This window comes from Nannospalax galili, unplaced genomic scaffold (genome assembly GCF_000622305.1).
Source record: "Nannospalax galili isolate Female #2095 unplaced genomic scaffold, S.galili_v1.0 scaffold646, whole genome shotgun sequence".
NCBI classification, from domain to species: domain Eukaryota; kingdom Metazoa; phylum Chordata; class Mammalia; order Rodentia; family Spalacidae; genus Nannospalax; species Nannospalax galili.
In genome coordinates, this window is record NW_008355279.1 from 560,948 (window position 1) to 579,940 (window position 18,993).

An 18,993-nucleotide genomic window follows, 5' to 3' on the forward strand; every position below is an offset into this window, starting at 1 on the left:
TTAGGTAGGTAAATAAGACAGAGAATTAACAGAGGGAATGATATTAATCGAACAACCTACTGACAAATTATATATACAACTAGCTCAAGGAACATAATATATGTCTAGTCAAGGTTTATCTGAGAACCTTTGGTCTTTGCCTAAGCTTTAACTACACAGCACATGGTAATTATAAGTACGAGACTGGTGGAACTAACCTTCTTGGATGTTTAACAGCCATACTTTGAGGTCTATACTAATTTGGTCAGAGGAACTTAAAGGACAGTTTTTGTTCCTTGCCCTCTAAGGTCGACTAAGTTCCAGAGGACTATGGAGCATCTCTCAAAATGTCCTGTAACTGTGGTGAGTCACCTGTCCTCTTGATCAAGGAATCCATGGAGACCCCACCAGATGGACTTGAACCAGTGTCCAGTCTACAAAGAGGAGGGTCAACACAGAAGAAACATTTCCTCCATGCTTCCAAGTGAAGCCAGCCATGGTCAAGTAGGACCTTTGACTTATCTTCACATAGATGGAACTGGTAGAGGAAAGGAGCTAGGGGCTCCTCCTAAACCCATGTGACCCCAAAGAATGACTCCTCAAATGGCCTTAGGAGCAAAAATAAATTGGTTTATCTGGGCCAACTGCATGGTCTTAAACATCCAAAAGGAAAGTATAACCAAAGATCAAAGGGGTCAATATAATTTCTTAAGAGTCTATGCATATAGCTAAAGGCTACATAACAAGAAACAATGCCAGACAGGAGATACCTTCCTTTGAGTTGTTGGTCAGGGTAGCCTGAGATTCCCAGACACTAACCCAGCATAGAACTGGGAAAATGAACAGCAGACTCCAATCTTATCTAAAGGAATCTTGGCAACAGCTTGCTGCTAGATGAGGAAGAGCTGATCTTACTAAAACAAGGAGCTATAGATAGGCTGACTAGCCTAAGCCGATGGATAAGCACTGGGGAACGGCTGGGGGCACTGACAACAGTGGACAGTAACAGGGATGACAGAGTATATGGGCTCCAGTGCAGGGTGGGGGGTGGCATGGAAGGGTGTCACTTGGGATGTGGGTATATAGATGAATAAGATTGTTTGGGATGTTCTGTATGAAATATACACATATACAAAATCAATAAATAAAAAATGAGTTATATTTGAGGAAGCATAAAAATTTGTTTCATGTTAATTAGTAGATGTGAAAACATTGTCATTGAAATCTACCTGATGACTTTATATCCATGCTCAGGTGCCAAGGCTCTCAGAAAGTAACTGACTGTGACTAGTAATAATCAGATACATGGAGATTAGTGACGCCTGTGCAAACATCTAAGTGTTAGTTGCATTAAAAATGAGTTTTTCTGTATGAAACAGTGTATTTTAATAATGAAATGGAGGTCTTTTTTAAAGGTTAAAACCTCATTCAATTTTTTCTTATAGGATTTATACTAAGTACAATATTGTATAACTGTATTAATTCAACCATAAACCTAAAAATTTAGAGCCAATTTTGAAAGAGATGCATTTTAGCTCTGGAAATTTTTATTGACTATATCGATGCTACTGTAATGAAATGCTTCTTCTAATTATGTGTTTATTAGATAAATAATTTTTTAAAAACTGGGATGTAGAAGAAAGTATGCCGTTCTTTGGACAGGCCAGGGGCAGCATCTTGGATCTATAAGTCAAGTTTACTGTGGAGATCTGCAATGCAGAACAAAATGTGAAATAGTGTCTTGATCTTTTTAGGGCTTATTCATTTGTTCATACCATTGGCAAGCCCTCCTGTGGAAGCTCAGTCCACTTAAAGCTACCCTTGAGATGAGATGGGAAAAGCAAGGTAAGAGGAGGATTACAACACAGTGGAGTTTTGGTGGGACCTGGTTCACTTGTCATTTTAATCATACTCTCTTTCTTTTGACCACTAATTAGATTAAGCAGCTATTAGAACTGTTGATGCCAAAAAGAGACTCCTCCAGAAGAAACTATAAACAAAGAGGTGATTTATCCCACCTGCTCCAGATTTCAGGAAGAGACTGAATATGGCAGTCTATATCCTGAGTGCCATCTTCCAAGGCAGTCTACATCCTGAGTGTCATCCTTTTCTCTGTTTCCTCACCATAACATGGGGATTATTTAATAAACAGTGGCAACTTTCTCAAAAAAAGCACCAAGGAAAAGAGAAAAAAGTCAGAAAGGGTAACTGGTATTTTTAAACTAGAGTAAAAAAAAAAAAAGTAATAAGGAGGAAAGATTCTAGACCTTGTGCTTAGATGCTAAAGCAGATTCATTTATATTCATTACTGAAGAGCAGATTTCTGAGGGGGAGGGGTAAGTTTCTTCCCAAAATCATTAAGGAAAATGATTCTGAGCATGTCTTAAAACAGAACTTTCAGTAAACAGGAATTACCTATAAAGAAAATCAGGAAGGCGAAGTGTTTCTTTTCATGAAGTTACATCCTGCCATAGAAAAGCTGGATAGGAAATAAAGACTGATGCTTTCCCAACTGCATTCCAAGCCGGCTGTTATTTCATCAAGGAAAATCTGAGCAATATCTCAACTCAGCGAAGAGAGAAAAAACAAAAACAAGAGAAGTTTGAATGCCCTAAGACGCCAAAGACAACCAATGACTACAATTAAGCACGATTTAGAGGATGTGTACAAAGAAATCTCTACTCTGTGTTTTTGGATTTCTTGGTTGCTTGCTTCTTTCATTTTAGCGGTCCTTCCTCCTATCTATTGCTCGAAAAGAAATATATATGGGTCCATGAAAGTATGAGACTAATAAATATTAATTTCTTCTTGCTATTCGGCGCGCGTTCGCACGTTCTCGTTAGCTTTTTCTGTTTCTGTAATGGGATTCTACTTCGTTCGGCACTTTTTCTTTAGTTTGCTATCAGCACCCTAACACCTCTCCATTTTATCTTCCCACTCTCAAATGCAAAGGCTAGGCAGCGTTGTTCTCGAAGGAGGTTCCCATGGCTGTTAGACAGGAATGACAGGTGCCAATCTCCACTAGCAAAGTAGAAAGCAGCTCACACTCTCCCCGCTTTCTCCTGCCCCAACCCACCCCACCAACTCCCAACTCCCCACGATCCTCAGATACACACACCTCCTCCTCCAACCTCATCCTCTAGCACGCCCAGCGCCGCATGCTCGCCAGGATACCCGCTGCCACAGTAACGCTCAACCCACTCGGCGGCCCCACCCACGGCCGTCCCGCCCCCGCCGCGCTCACCAATGGCTGCGGCCTTCAGCTCCCAGGGGGTGCTTTGATAGGGCAGCGCGACCTGCCACTCTCGGGGCGCGTCCCGCCTCCTCTCTCACCCCTCTGGAGCTGGAGCTGCCAGAGCATCAGCGAGAGTAGCTGCGAGCAGCCGCGGTGGCGGCGCGTTGTTGCAGTTGCGCCATCTGTCAGGAGCCGAGCCGGCGGGGAGGGGGCTGCCGCTCAGAGGAGGAGGGGTCGCCGCCAGCCGAGGCCGCCGACACCCGTCCGCCTGCCCTCCCGGAGCACCGGTGAGGCCGCCCGGAGCCGCGCGTCCTCCACGAGCCGAGCGCGGCGCTTCTCCCCGCGCACCGAGGACTCCCGGGTGCACACAAAGCCGCCGCCCGCGCCAGGGAGGGACCGGGCCACCGGGCCGGGGACACCCCGGCGCCGCCCCCTCGGCGCTCATCGAGGCTCGTGGGCTCCGGTGCCCCGCCGCGGAGCCGCCTTGACCGCGCCGGAGGAGGGCGGGGAGAGGACCATGGAATGGGCTCTGGAGCCTGAGCGCCGCGCAGGTAAGTGGCTGGGGATGCGCCGCGGGGCTGCGGGGATTCTGCGGAGACGCCCGGCCCGGGCGCCCCCGCTCCGGGCTGCCTGCGCGCGGGGCCACAGCGCTGCGGTCCCGCCGCGCCGCCTCAGGGGCGCTTCCCGGGGCTGGGGCCAAGTAGCAGCGCTCGGGGGATCCCTGCGATGCTTGACACTTCTGCCGGGTGCGGCCTCCCGGCGGCGAGGGGATGGGGGTCCATTTCCTCGGCCACGGGGTGAAAAATAGGATTTGGCTTGGGGGCGAGGTTGGCTTAGACTCCGCCCCCGCCCTCCTTTCGCGGCCCCCCGCGGGGACCCGGGCTGTGTGTGTTGTTTTAATGTCAGAGATGATGTAATCACTTAATAATTGATGCCCCGTGCTGCTTCCCTCCCCACCCAACCCCTGCCCCACTCCTCCACCTCTCGGCCTCCTCCCTTGGCGGCCCTAGCCTTCCCCAGAGCATCCTCCTGCCTATTTCTGGAACCTCCCTTGCACTTCCCCCACCCTCCCCTTCACCGTTCCTGTGCCACCACCCTCCCTCCCATCCTTACCCTTTCCCTTTCCCCTGTGTCTGAGCCTTGGCCTCCTCTTCCTCTGTCCCCCACCCCTTGTGCTCTCTCCGGCTCCTTCCTCCCCCCTTCTCCGCTCTCTGGATTTCCTTCCGACTTCCCTAGGTCGATGGATGGTTTTGTTTGGTCTCCTCCCCTCGCTTATCTCCGCAGCTACAGGCTGAGGGGACTGAGCTAGAAAGAGGCCACCAAGCTTGGGCCCAGGCGGCGTTTTGCTGGGACTCACTGGGAAAAGGGATAATAAAATCACCCATTTTACCCCTCCTCCCTCCAATAAATCAGACTCGCCGTGTGTGTGTGTGTGTGTGTGTGTGTGTGTGTGTCAGAGAGTGACACAAAGAGCTCTTTCAGTAGAAACACAGAAAGAGGAAAAAAGAAGCCCAGTGTTGTGGCACAGGCTCGTAATCTCAGCATTTGGGAGGCTGATGCAGAAGGATGGAGAGTTTGAGGCTAAAGTGAGCTTCATAGTGAGTTCCAGGCCAGCCTAGGATACATAGTGAGGACACAAAGAGCTCTTTCAGTTCATAGAGAAGAGACACACAAAGTACCCAGGGCACCATGCTCCTTGTTTCTCTTCCCCGGGGCTTCCCTTTCTTTTAGATGAAGCAGTTGATCTCTCAGTTCTTCCTGCCACATTTACCAAAAAAAAAAAGGAAAAGAAAAGCCCCCCAGATCCCGGGTGGCAGGTGCCAGCATTTTGCTGTGTTCACAAACCAATAGTGTTGACTGGCAGCTGCACTTTTCTTCGATTTAAGGAGGAGATTATTCCAGCCGTTTTAGGAGTTGTTATACTTTTAAGGCAGCCTCCTCTTCTCCCTCATGTCCCCCATTTTCCTTTGGGGGATAGGTACTGAGACCTGAGATAGAAAAACTGATGGAGGATCAGAAGTATTTTGTTCTGTGAATTAGAATCAAATTGTTGAATAAGAGTGAAGCAGTCTGACTGGCTTCTTTAAAGTCTAAGGGCTGCTTGGCTGAAGTCTTTTGAAATGGACTGTGGTCTGCCCAGTGGGTGTTCTTTCTGCCCTTTTATTTAAGTAACTGGGGATGTGGGTAAAACAGTATTGAGTTGGCATTTGGAAGAGTACTGGAGATGGTACTTGTCTGCATCAAGTAGCCTTCGGATACCCACATCCTTCCTTTCACCACCAAAGCAACTACAGTAGTTCCACCCTTTGTGTTCTGTTTCTCTCCAGCCCTGCCCCATGAGTAATGTGCTTACAGATGAAGAGACCCACAGACTTTTGGAGGAAACTGTTTAACTCTTAGATTTTGGCGATACTTAGCTATGGAGAGGGGATGTAGAATTTTGAACTTGGAACCACAGGATGTACCTCTTAAAGTAGAAATGTTATTGAAAATCTTAGACTTGGTTTGGTAAGTCACTGGCATGTGCTTAATCCATAATGTTAAAACTTGGGTTGGACCCAAGTTTTCTAAGATTTCTAAAAGTATGGCTCCTCAACTGCTATAAGTAACAAACGGTCTCAAGTTTATTCTAAAAACATTTTTTCTGAAAAGAGTTGTTACAATTCTATAAACTGTGACTTCTGTACTTTCTAAGGACATGCATCATGGAACTTTTTACATTAAGAAAGAAGCAATAGGTTTAATAATGAATGTTCTGTAAAAACAAAGGTTTGTTTGTTAGATACCAGACCCAGAAAGGAAAGTCAGTGCATAATAAACTCCCACTGTGCTGACCAAGTTAAAGAGACTTAATGACAAGTTTGAATGTGAACCGTTGCTTTCCTGGGTCTGGGGTCTTCAAGCCCATTTGTCTTGCTTGAAGTCTTCCTTACCCTTCTGGTCCAGCATAGATGTTATCTCTTCTCTGAGGCCTTCTCTATCTTCTCTCCTCCAAACAAGTCACCATGCCTCCAATTTTGTTTTCAAATGTCATCAACAGACATTATGTTTGTCTTCTTTCTACTTCCACCATCAATTGGGAAGCACATTGAGAAAGAACCTAATCTTGTCTCATTTCCTACCAAGTTTTTCCTTCATTAGTACTTAGTGGTTTCATTCAGTGAGGAACAAATGTGAGTTGGGAATGCCCAGCATCTGTTTTAAATGGGCTTATGTTAGCAGCTATAACAAATAGGCCTGAAAACATACATTGTTTAAAAAAAAATACCCATTTATTATTGCCCCAAATGGTCAGTAGGTAGCTTTCTCCTGTTCAGTGACTCTGGATCCCACTCCTGTGTCCAGTAACTCTATCATATTGCAGCTTTCCATTGTAACCTATTTCAGTTGACAGATTGATGAGATAGAGTAGGGGATGGTGCACTCACCTTTAAAATGCTGTGATCTGGACATTGCCTACATCACTTCCACTCAGTCTTTTGGTGAGGATTAGTTATATGGCCTAGTTTAAATGCAAGAGAACCTGAGAACTGTAGGTTACCCGTATGCCCAGAGACGAGGATAAGAAGAAATGTATGTTTGGTGAACAGCTTTGCCAAACACTGCGGCTTAACAAGTCATGTCCACTGTCCTTATAAAAGTTTCTAAGATGATGAGAAGTAAATTAAATGGAAACAGAAACCAACACCCATCCTTACTTTTGTTCTTTGATTTTATAAGTTCAGGCCTTTTTGTCTTAAACATGTTAAAAATCCTGGCTTTTTGTCATTTCAAGGGGCTCCTTCTCATTGGGTAATCCGCTGCTACACTGTCATCTGATGCCGGCTATGTGGACTTTGATGTGGTTTTTTTAATACCAGAAGCACCTTTCTTGGCCTAGTTTTTATCTGATATTTCCATAGACTTCCAAAGTGACCAGGAAGATCCTTATAAACCACAGTACTATTTTCTCCTAATTTCTTTAAGAAATTAAATAGTTTAGAAGTTGACACATGGTGATACCAGTAAAGATGAAGGCCTTGTAGGGCCTGAACAGGTGCAAGAGTCATACAATATGTGTTTGCTTTGGTCATAATGATTATACTTACTATACATTACTTTGTATTCATTGGTGCTGCTTTCTTTTGTGATAATTTCAGTTTTAGTTGGGAATCAAGCTTTTCTGCTTTTCCTTAAGCATCTAGGATAGGTGAGACTATCAACAGCTGTCCTGGCTATGTCTTTGAGTTCAGCATATCCCATAGGGGCTAATTGTAGTTCAAGACCTCCAGGTACAGGAGAACAGCTAATATTTAAGTGGATCCTAGTCTCCATAGGTTTCCACATTGCTGCAGTAATTGTGTCCATAGTAGTTATCACATTAATAATGTGCCTTTATGACAATTTCATTATATTTATTCTATAAATGTTAGTCTACTCTGTCATTTTGTGCAAAGAACTGAAGAGACAGGGCTGTGGCAGTGAATACTTCTGAAGTCCTTGTTCCTCGGGAGTTCTTGCCCTGAGCCACTAGGTAAGGAGGAAGTATCTGGTTAGGTGAGGCCACTGTGCCAGAAAAAATAGCCCAAAAGGTGAACACACAGACTGTTTGGGATGCTGCAGCTAGTTCAAGACGAGACAGGGCTGTAGAGAGATGGACAGAAGGATGGTAAGACTAGAGAAGAAATTGAAAAGATTTTTAAGGAACTTTTCCTGAGTGCCATTTGAGAGTTACAAGAGGAGAGGTGGCTTTGACCTCATTTGTATTTTATAAATATCACTTGGCCATAGTGTGAACTTTTGGTCAGAGATGGGCAATAGCTGTCCTGGGAGAACTGTTTCTAGAAACTGAAAAGAGAAACAAGCAAGGGTCTGAATGGAAAGGGTGGAAGTAGAGATAGAGTAGAAAGAATGAGACAGAGAAGAAAAGTCAGTGGGAACCGAGGCAGAGAGACAGGTGGGCAGGATGCAGGGGAAGGGCCTCATCATGGCTACTTTGGACTTTCAGGTGGGGTACCTCTTAAGCAGGTGACTAGATGGGTCTGGAGTGAGGGAAGACAACTGGAATTCAAATATAAATTTGTTAGTTGTAAATGGCAAAACACTTGTAGCCATGGGATATGTCTCCTGTGGAGAATATGCCACGAGAAAGAGGAGACAGGGCCTGGGGTGAGCCCAAGAACAGAGATAGGAGCACAGGTGCTCAGTGAAGGAGATACCGAATATGGGACAGACTGTAGTAGCCAGGGCCATAGAGCTCACAAGATACAGATGAAAAGTGCCATTGGATTTTGCACTATAAATTTTAGAATCTGATTAGATACCACCCAGGAACCAGAGGGGTAAAGTCTCATCGTCTGCCTCTCCACAGACGAGGATAGTAAGACATGCAGTCATAAGCAATGTTCTTGTAGAGTTTTTCATGAGCACGGACCATGGAACCCAGAATCTTAGGGATCATACAAGTCAGTTTTCCTTGTGAGGAAAAATGAGATCCAGAGGGAATCAGTAACTTGTCCAAAGTGCCAAAGTCACTAGGTTTTGAGCCTTTCAGCTCAGGTGAGGGGAGAGGTTTAGAGTGGGAGAGGTTTAAAGCTTGGAGCTGGGGTGGGTTCCAAGATTGACCATCCCAGCTGTATGACTTAATCTTTCTATACCTACATTTCCTTATCTTTAAAATGGAGATTTAGCGAATTGTCAAATGTGAAGCAACCAGAACCATATCCCATGTATGGATAAACCATGAGTTTGTTGCTATTGTTAATACATAATGTGGTTATACATGTACATAAAGGGGTGTGTGTGTGTGTGTGTGTGTGTGTGTGTGTGTGTGTGTTTATCCTTTAGGGAAGGGAAGATAAAAATTATTGTGCATATAAGGAAATGTTGAGTATTTTAGAAAGAGATTTGGATGACTGTCAGTTTTGGATCAAGAGTTGTTAAGAAAGGTAGGAAATATGTTTATACAGTGTGGTTGAAACAGCATTTTTTAGCAAGTCTTTTTAAGAAATGCAGAATCTTCTTTATTCCTGAGAACAGAAACATAAAAGCATTCTGAAGTCATCCCTGTAAAAGAGTTTCTTTGTTTTAGTCAGACAACCAGAATTGTAACCTATTTACAATTAAGTCCCTTGAGTATGACTTTAGAATGTATCCTGACTTTGTAAAGGAAAAAGGAACTACAGAGTAAGAATAAAACATGCATTTGAGTCTTGGAGAAAAAAAGATTTGGGTTATTTAGAGAAATACAATCATCTTGGAGTGTTTCTAGTTGAGCAAATCTAATTTTTGGCTCCTAAAAGACATAAGAAGCCCGAACAGCATTATCTAGATGGACTTGGGTAACTCGTAGCATAGACAACTTTGGAATAAGTGACACTCTGGACTTGATTAGGATGCAGTAATCCTAGAAGGATATAAATTTAACTGGATTTATGGCCTAATAAAAACGTGGGAAGAAAAGATAATGCTTACTGACTCATGAAACTTTAACAATGTTTGCAAGACTCTGAGTTGTAATATTTGGACGAGAGTACTTCTTATTCATCCCCGCCTGTTTCTAACCCAACCTGCTCTGCTCCTCACTCAGATTATGAGACCACCTTGGTCTTTTTGGATGTTTTTAGGAAGCAGATAATCACGTTCCGCCTTGGTATGCCTGTGATCTCCAGCAACACTTTACTGGTGTGTGCAAATAGATATTGAGCCACTATTTGCAGTAAGCTTTTGGAAGAAAACAAAATTACAATATAGAAAGGCTTAGCCTATTGCTTATTCCCATTCAGAAAGTGTTTTCTGAGGGCTACTTTTATGGGCCTTATATCCCCCCCATCCCATTTTTGTTGGTATTAAAACAATACACAGCATACCACAGCTACTTGTTTTGGGTTGAACATGAGATAGAAATAATAGCACCAACCTTTTATTGAACCCTGGAGGCTTGTGTTTGCTGCTCTACATACAGTAATTTATTTAATCATAACAACTCCATGTGACAGGCACAGTATTATTATCCTCATTAGTCACATGGGGAGACTGAGGCTCAAAGCTGTAAAGTCACTAGCATATTGTGACACAGCTAATAGCTAATGAGGCCAGGCCTGTTTGACTCCTAAACTGCTTTTGTCCGAAGGTGCCCTGCCTCTTTCCTTCCCTTTGCTTTGGGGTTACTTATGTTGTGTTCTTAGGACACAAAAGTACTTTTAACCTCACTTCCGACTCATGTCCTGGGAAGCCCCCTCCTTCACCCCTCCTCTGGGCTCCCAAAGCGCTGGGTTACCATCTCCTGACACTTTCATCACAGCCTGAAGCAGGAGTGTGTGTGTGTGTACCCTGGCCTTCTAAACTGACTTGTGAGCAAGTGGGGGAGGGGATTTTCCAGTAGACCACACAACAGTGTTCCATGATAGGATACCATTATTATTTCTACTTAATAAATAAGAAAACTGAAGCATAGAGATTATGTGAGTTAATAAGGGCCAGTAAATGGTAGAGCTAGGGAACTGAACCCCGGTTCCAATATCTCTCAAAAGAGATTTTAAAAATATATTTATTTATTGTTTTTATGGTATGAGTATATTGCCTGCATGTATGTAAGTGCACCCATGTCGTGCAGTGCCCGTGGAGGTCAGAAGAGGACTTCAGATCTCCTGGAACTGGAGTTACAGATGGTTGTTAGCCACCATGTGGGTACTGGGAACTGAACCTGGGTCCTCCATAAAAGCAGCCAGTGCTCTCAACCACTGAGCCGTCTCTCTAGCCCCAAGAGATTTTTTAAAATTCTCCTATTGTTACACATTTAAGTTTTCTATTATGGTGGGAACATTTTCTCTAATTTTAAATAAGAATAAAATGTATTTGCATTTTAAAATAACAACAACCAAAAAAGATATTGTTATTAGGAAGAGACTGTACCCAGCAACTCCCATCCCAGTGCCACACCGTTAATGGTAAACATCTACCTGATTCTTTCATCCACCCTTGCAGAGTGGCAAATAGGTAATTGAACCTGGTCTCACCTCCTAAGAAAGGAGCCTTATGGCAGTGATTGTGGAATATATGAGGTCCTGCTGGAATGCATATTCCCAAGCCTCTGTGCTTGCAGTAGTGATGACAAGGCAGAGCTGAACACTTAGAAATCTTTTTCCATAACTGGGAAGAACAGTGAGATAGGGAAGGGGCAGCTTCCAGGAGATAGGGAGTGAAGCAAATATGGGTAGGGGTCCCAGGCCCAGTGGTGGGAGCTAGTGGGAAGTGTTAGAAACTCCCAGCCAGGGTTGGGGGATCCTTGACTTCTGTCACAGGAAGACCTCCTAACTTGCTTTAGGAAAGATTCAAAGTACCTGTACCTTTTTAATGTGCTGGTGGGATTTCTTCTGGTGAATTCAGACTCTTGATTTTGTTCAGAGTTTCCATCTTTGAGGTACCCAAAAATAGTAGGCTATTGGGGAGTTGTGTAAGGAGTCCATCTGCTTTATATTGAAAAGTAGGGCTTTAATGGAAAGTTTAAAATGAGCCAAATCTCTGTTCCCATAACAAAGCCCAGGGAACTTTGCTTAGTCCTTTTAATACCAGAAAAAGTTACTGGGCCTGTATTTCTGTGATCACCTCTCCAGTTTAAACTTTACTGAAAAAGAAAATAAACACCAACAAGTACCTTCATTTCCACACAAAGATTGTGTCTCTTTAGCAGCAAATACTTTCAAATATTGACTCTTGTAAGATTTGGTTTTTGTTTCAATTTTGTTTTCATTTCAGCACATGCATAACATGAACATGTTTAATAAAGTGCCAATTTCTGGCCACAGTTTCTCTGGCTATTCTCTCAGCTGGGAGGGTATCACTTTGTATTTCTAGTTAATTCTCTAACCTAGAAATGCAAACACAGAACTTCATTGTTTTCAAATACAAGGCTCTGGAGATGACTTATCAGTGAACTATTAACATTTTGTCATTCTATATCATTTATCATTGTCTCCTCCGTGAGAGTGTCATTCTGTACCAGTCCCTTGTACACCTTTGTCTGATCTGCATGCCCTCTGGCTCTCTTGTAGTTTCCAAAGAATACTTGCTTCACTCTTGTGTGTCTACATTGAGCAGGGAGGTGTTGATCTGTGTTGGAAGCTGATGTTGATGCTGGTTCTTTTGCCTTTTCACTTTTGTGCAAACAACCCAGTGAGTAGGAGTAGAAAGGCCAGATGCCTGAGCATGGCCTTCAAAGCCGTCTGCAGTCTCCACATCATTACCTCATTATCCACCACACTAATGCTTGATTAGCCAAACATCGGTCTACCCTCTATGTCATTAATATGATTTATGTATTATGGTCTTTGTTCCCCTTTCCTGGAACCCCCAATCCTCCCTTTTCCTTAGAATTCTATCCATTTGTCAAGGTTTCTTGCACTCTAGCATTAAACATTTTATCTTTCAGTTGCTTGCTAATAAATGATGCTTTGTATTATCAGTTAAGAACTGATATGAGAAGTCCAAGGTTCAAAGAGTTTTATGACTTGCCCAGGCTCATACATCTAGCTACTAATTTAGCTAAGACTAACTCTCTAGTCTTCCAGAAATTCCTATGTAAGAGTCTTTTCCTCTCAAGAGACAGTTGGGTGCATTTGTGCCAACATATTGTTTGTTGCTCCATCGTTTGTTCTATCCACTTACAGCATGTAGCTAGTGTCACTCACAAGGTAGAAGGCCCATAGATGCTTCTTTAGATGGGCTGAGGGCAAGGCCTGGTGTGCAGCTGGTTTCCTAGGTATTGAGCCTCTGTGTGTTCTGGTGGCAGCAAATATATTCCCTACCAACTCTATGGTTTAGTAATTGTCCTAGGCTGTTCAGGATCTACCATTATATCTTGAGAATGGCCTGTGTTTAAAGAACTCTGGTTCAGACTCTTTAGCCTTTTGCTAAAAATTTAGGGTGATCCGGAAAGTAGTTATGTCTTGCCTTTTGCCACTGGGTTTTCACCAGCCCAGTTTTCAAAAGGAGAGGGGATGATAAGGCTGGAGGGGGAGGTTACCACAGTGCAAGACCAGGGAGAGAAAGCAAGTACTAAATTCGGAGGAAATTGGAAGCATGCAGTAGTGAATGAAGGGAGAAGGGAATGGATTGCTGTGCTACAAGTGTGGCCTCCAGCCTCTGAGGCAGAGAAAGCAGATACTCACTATGCACCAGCAGCATTTGACTGTGTTGTCTCAGACACACAGAAGGCAGTTTTGCCTGTGGGAGTGCCTTTCATGTGGCATCTTCCAGAGAATCTTCTTAACCAGGGAAGGAGGGTTCTATTCCAGATTTAAGGTTCCACAAAGTAAGGATTTGACACTGCAGCTCAGCCTCAGCCTCTCTTTGTATGTCTTTCAAAAGAATGACAAGAAATAAGCTTTTTCTAAGATGTTTTCCATGGTTAAGAAGGGACCACTCTAGTCCATTTTGTAACAAAAGGCACAGCAGCACAGTGGGTGGTGTTTGTCAGGTGTTCATTAAGAGTCTGCTGAACTACCTGTGAACAGCACCTGGGTTCCTCCTTAATGGTTTCCTCCACCTTGCCTGTACCTGGATGCCAGGTTTAATGTGCCTGGGGTAGAGAACAGTAAGAACACTCTGGATGTTAGGGCAGCTGCAGCAGGGAGAGGGGGAGTGTTCCACTGTTGTTTGAAATGCTATTGTGATTTTTGAGAGCTAGTGTGAGATATTTTCCCCTGCTTAACTATGTACTTTACAGGATTTAAATTATTTTTTCCTGCTTCCCATTCCCACAACCACTACCTTAAATTCAAGTCACACACTGCTTTGATACAATGACCTTTCCCCTTTGCTGGCATCTAATGTCACCACTTCATGTATTTACTCAGTCTGCTCATGTTTGGACACTGTTGTGCATGTCAGTGTCAGTAATTTTAGTAGCAAGAGTCTGGAAGGTTGTATAAAACTGCAGTATCAGTGCACTGCTTAAATGCTTGCTGGTTACGATGTTCTCACATGTTCTTAGTAGTACTTCCAGGTGGAGACGTACCCTAAAAAAAATCTTACTTCATGTAGGCAGAAGCTCAGATCCTCTGCATTTATGGAGCTTCAGAATATGGTTTAGAGTTAATATTCTGAGGGGCTGGAGAGATGGCTCAGCGTTTAAGAACACTGGTTGTTCTTGCAGAAGACCCGGGTTTGAATCCCAGCACCCATATGGCAGCTGACAGCCTCTTCTGACCTCTGCGGGCATTGCATGACATGGGTGCACTTGCCTACATGCAGGCAGTACACGCATACACATAAAATAAAATTTTAAAAAAATTTTAAAATTCATATTCTGGTTCTAAGTAACTATTTGGATTCTACCTCATGTTCCACCTTCTTTATTAATGCCTCCATATTATGGTGGAGCTTGGAGAGTGGACCACATCTTGCCCTTCTCTTCACTGTAAGTGTAGCTGTCTCCTGACTATTGAACACACTCTTGATTTCAGATCGCATCATCTGGAGGTAGTTCTCTTAGAGGCTGAGGATTACGCTGTAGAAGCCAGTGAGTAATGCCTGGGAAGAATCTGTAAGAATGTGGTAGAAGGAACACAACTCGGTGCTGTGGAAGTGCTAGCAGCTCCGGGGAAGGGATGGGTTATGGCTAGTTTATTCAGAAGTATGATCCAAGGAGAATTGAAGCATGGAAAACTGCAACCCCATACCTTATCTGACTGTGCTTCCACCTGAACTGCTACATAGGGAAAAGTCCAGCGTAGAAAGTGATTGAGTTCCTGATCCACAACATCTAAGGCAAGCCTGTCTGCCTTTCCTGTTCTTCACATCTCCAGCTGTGACAATGGTTCTATTTTCATTGGATGAAACACCCTGGCCTCACCCTCACAGTAATTCTCCCATGTCCCTGAGAAGGAAGATTCCTGCCCTGTACTCCCTACCAAAGCATCTAACTGAGCTTTCACTGTTCTCCTCTAGTAAAGAGGGAGATGTTGGTGAGGCAAGAAAGAGATGGGGCCTTGAAAAGCTAGAAAAGCTAGAAAAGGTTCAAACAAGCACTGATTTGTAGGATAGCTTGTGAACAGATGGATCATAAATATTGTGGACCAACATCCTATTGAAACTTGTGGTTTTTAGTGGTTCTCCTAAGTGGAGTTTTGTGACTTTGCCTGATAATATCTTGTACTTTGGAATAGAAAAGTTGGCCTTGTGACCTAGAGGTAAGTATTTGTCTAACTAGTCAAGTAGGCAGGATATTCTAAGAAACTAAACAAAACATCAGTTGAATCAACTTCAAATAGGGTTCAAGCTGGATGGGGTGTATGCTTGGATGGGAATGATAACGAAGGGTGTGAGCTCTCAGAGAGCCGAGGCATGAACACAGTAGGTATGGTGGAAGGGAGACAAAGGTGAAGAGGCCTTCACACAAGGAAACCCAGGGAGGTGGAAGGTTCTAGAATGATGCTGATGCAAGAGTGACTCCCTGTTAAATGGATCACTACTTAGCAATAGAAAACCTATAAAGAGTAAGATATCAGATGGGAAGAATTTGAGAATGGGAGCCCATGGGCCCCTTTTGCCCTTGGTTGAAGCATGCTTAAATATGTCTTCTGGAAGAAGGCTGTGTCGGTGTGCTGCATTTCTCCTTGGAGTGTTCTGGACCTTGGAAACATTGCATCATGAGCAGTTGGTTTGATTGGAATGATAGTTGAACTGATAATTCAGTTTCCTTTCCCATCTTCCCAATTCTTGTTGCCCTGGGACTCTCCCTCAATAAGGCTAAGGATTCTGTTACTTCAGGGGGAGGAGGAAAGAACACAATCAAGGACAAGGATGACATTGTTCAGCTTTTGAAGTCCCAGAGAGGCCCTTCAAGCATATTTCAGAGACCAGAGTCAGTCTAAGCCTTCATTTAAGGGACAGGCTTTGTGAGAAGGAAAATGATTGTGGATCCCAAGAACCAGCCCTCAAAAGGCAAGGCATGTATGCAGCAAGCCCATGGAGGGAGGCTGCAGGATAGTCTCCCATTGTTCAGGAAGGAGAGCTCTCCTCCTGGGTTAGTGAGAGGAGCTTAGAGAGATTTGGAAGAGTCTAGAGTTAAGGAATGGGTGGTCACTGAGTCCAGTGCCCCATTCCTCATGACTTTTCTTAAAGGGTCATTCAAATATTTGTAGCCCAGGTGGGTCAAGCAACCCCCGTAAGCAGAGGACACTTGTGCCCTGTGATCTGTGTGGAACTCTGGATAGAAATTACTTTGCAGTGTGCCCTGCATTGTGCATGTTATGGCAGAACCAGGCCCCAAGCTGGTATCCTGTCCTCAGAGCCTACACATGGCATAGGGGAAATCTTGAGACTCCTGCTTGGTCTCTAAGTGGGTATACAGATGTTAAGAAGCCTGGGGTCAGAGTGGAGAGGGCATAGAAGGGAGTATTCCAGTTTTACCCCCAGAGACTAGCTGAGATAGTGGCCACAAATACTGCCAGTCTAGATGTGGCAATGACCAGTATGTTAGCAGACAAGCCTGCACCCAAAGACAGAGGAGGTGTTATCCCACAGGGGCTAGCAAGGACTTGCAGGTCAGTGCCTGGACCAGACAGTCTCCTCACCACTGCCATGGTTCATAATCTTTGCCCTAGGGAAGAGGGAGAAGGAAAAGACCAACTCTGAGAGGCAGTTAGAGGTAGTTTAATTTGACTGCTTGCCTGAAGCAATTAAAGTATTAACTCCTAAGAGACTGTATTAGCAAGATTGTATTTTCCTATCAATATAAATGCAATGTTCATAATCAAGTTGAATATTTTTAATGTATGGTTGGGTAGCAAGTGTGCATTTCAAGCTTGCCCCATTGCAGTTGGGCTGTATTTTGACTTTTGGAGGGAAGACATACACTCTTACAGAACACTCTTTCCTTAGAGTAAATCATGGTTTAGTGTACCTGTCTCAGGCTTATTTTGAGCAAGAAATGAGTTCTGTCCTCAAGGGCAAGAGCTGTTGACTTGATCCACGAAAAGCAGTGGGGGATTTGAATCCTCAGGATTTAGCTAGGGGGGTTCTTCCCAGTGCCATAGAAGGAAGGACCTCAGATGCATTGAAGCCTCAGATTAGGAGAAATTTAGAAGTTCAAGCTTTTCTTAGAGGAAATTGCCTTGATGTTGGAGACCAGAGGAGAAGTCTTACTATATGTGATCCTCCAGGTCCATATTTTAAAGGTAATGGAGAAAATACTGTCCCTGATCACAAGGGGAGATGGCTTTCATTTTTACTCAATCCCTGTGTACTAAATAAAGCATCTGTCTATGGAGGGATTCATTTCCAAGTATAATTCATGAGTACTTACCAGAGCACTCAAATGAGAGAGAGAGAAAAAAACTTTTTAATTTTTTTTCATTTCTCCATGACATTCATACAGGGAAGATGCTTCATTTAAGATGTGTTTGAAAACTTGCTGGATCCTGAAATACCTAGTAATTTTGGAAAGGAAATCTTTAGGCTTGTTTTAAGACTGTGTGTCAGTTGGGGGTGTGGTAGGAGCTGCCTGTTAGAATGTGGCTTACAAATTTTCCTGCCAGAAAATTTCTGTGACACTTTGAGCAAATCTTAAACCGTAAATACAGCTCATGTTTTTCCTTGTCTGTCAGTGAGAGCCAAGAGAGTTAGATGGGGTACTATGATTTGAATTGAAAAGTCACTAAATAAGTAAGATTACAGACTTTAAAAAAAAATACTTATGTGAAGCCAGGCGTGGTGGCACATGCCTTAGTCCCAGCACTGGGGAGGCAGAGGCAGGCAGATCTCTGTGAGTTCCAGGCCAGCTGGTGCTACAGGGAGACCCTGTCTCAAAAAGACAAAAAAAAAAAAAAAAAAAAAAAAAAAAAAAAAAGATATTAGCTGGCAAATTTTAAAAAATACTTCGGATTTATGAATATTTCTATTCAAAATATAAGTAAAATAAAATTTATAAAACTAAAAACGTGTGTCTATTATATACATTAAACAGTCTCTTGCATTGATTGATTGACAGGAGCAAGAACATACAGCAGTAGTTATTTTTTGCTACTTATTCACTCACTTTAGTCAGTTTTAAGCCACATCTCTAATACTCAAGTCACTAGTATATTTTCTTAGGAAGAAGAGTTTTAAATTTTCTCATAAAATTACCTGCAGTCGCTTCAGAATTATGTTTATAACTAATATTTGAAATGGTTATCTTTGATTAGCATTTATGTGTACACCACAGTATTTCTAATCGAGAAAACGGGTTTTTCTGCAGGCGCAAATTCCCTGCTAAGCTCAGAGAAAATTCTGCTACACGGAGGCTCATCCCAGATATTTTTTCCATAATGAAATGTGCAATCATTTTACTCAAATATGTTCAGAGATCTTTTCCTCTTATTTTGAATTCTTATCTCCAACAAATATTTCTGCAGTTCAACATTTAGCAAAGCAGGTTGTTCTCTGGTCCTTTTGAAGGTTTTATCAATTTTAGGTCACATTGAATCACAAGTCTTCTCCATTTTACTCCATTCTAGTGCAGAACATAGATTGTATCCAGTGCAAACTATGAGCTCCATTAAAAGAGCACCACAAGGCAAGAAATTCCCAAACATCATGCCACAGTTTCAGAACTGAATCTTGGAAGCTCTTCAAGTTCTCTGTAGCTCTTGTGCTGGGTTCCTCCCCTGCTGGCATTAGGGTAAATTTCAGCATCTTTCCTCATTCTCCTAACTCTCAGTAACTGCAATCTGGGCTTCAGAGGCTGAAGTAATTTGATGCTTCATTCACTGTTTTGATCAGAACGTTTTCAGCTGGCTTGGAATAGAATGCCCCCA

General features: G+C 43.3%; 1 protein-coding gene across 1 annotated transcript in view; it reads left to right on the plus strand.

Moving 5' to 3' along the window:
- Nucleotides 1–3,353: 3,353 nt before the first annotated feature.
- Fyn (FYN proto-oncogene, Src family tyrosine kinase) overlaps nucleotides 3,354–18,993 on the plus strand; it is a gene marked incomplete in the record, with an annotated part of 221,391 nt that continues 205,751 nt past the window's right edge. The window contains 1 exon segment of the mRNA XM_029555724.1: nucleotides 3,354–3,765.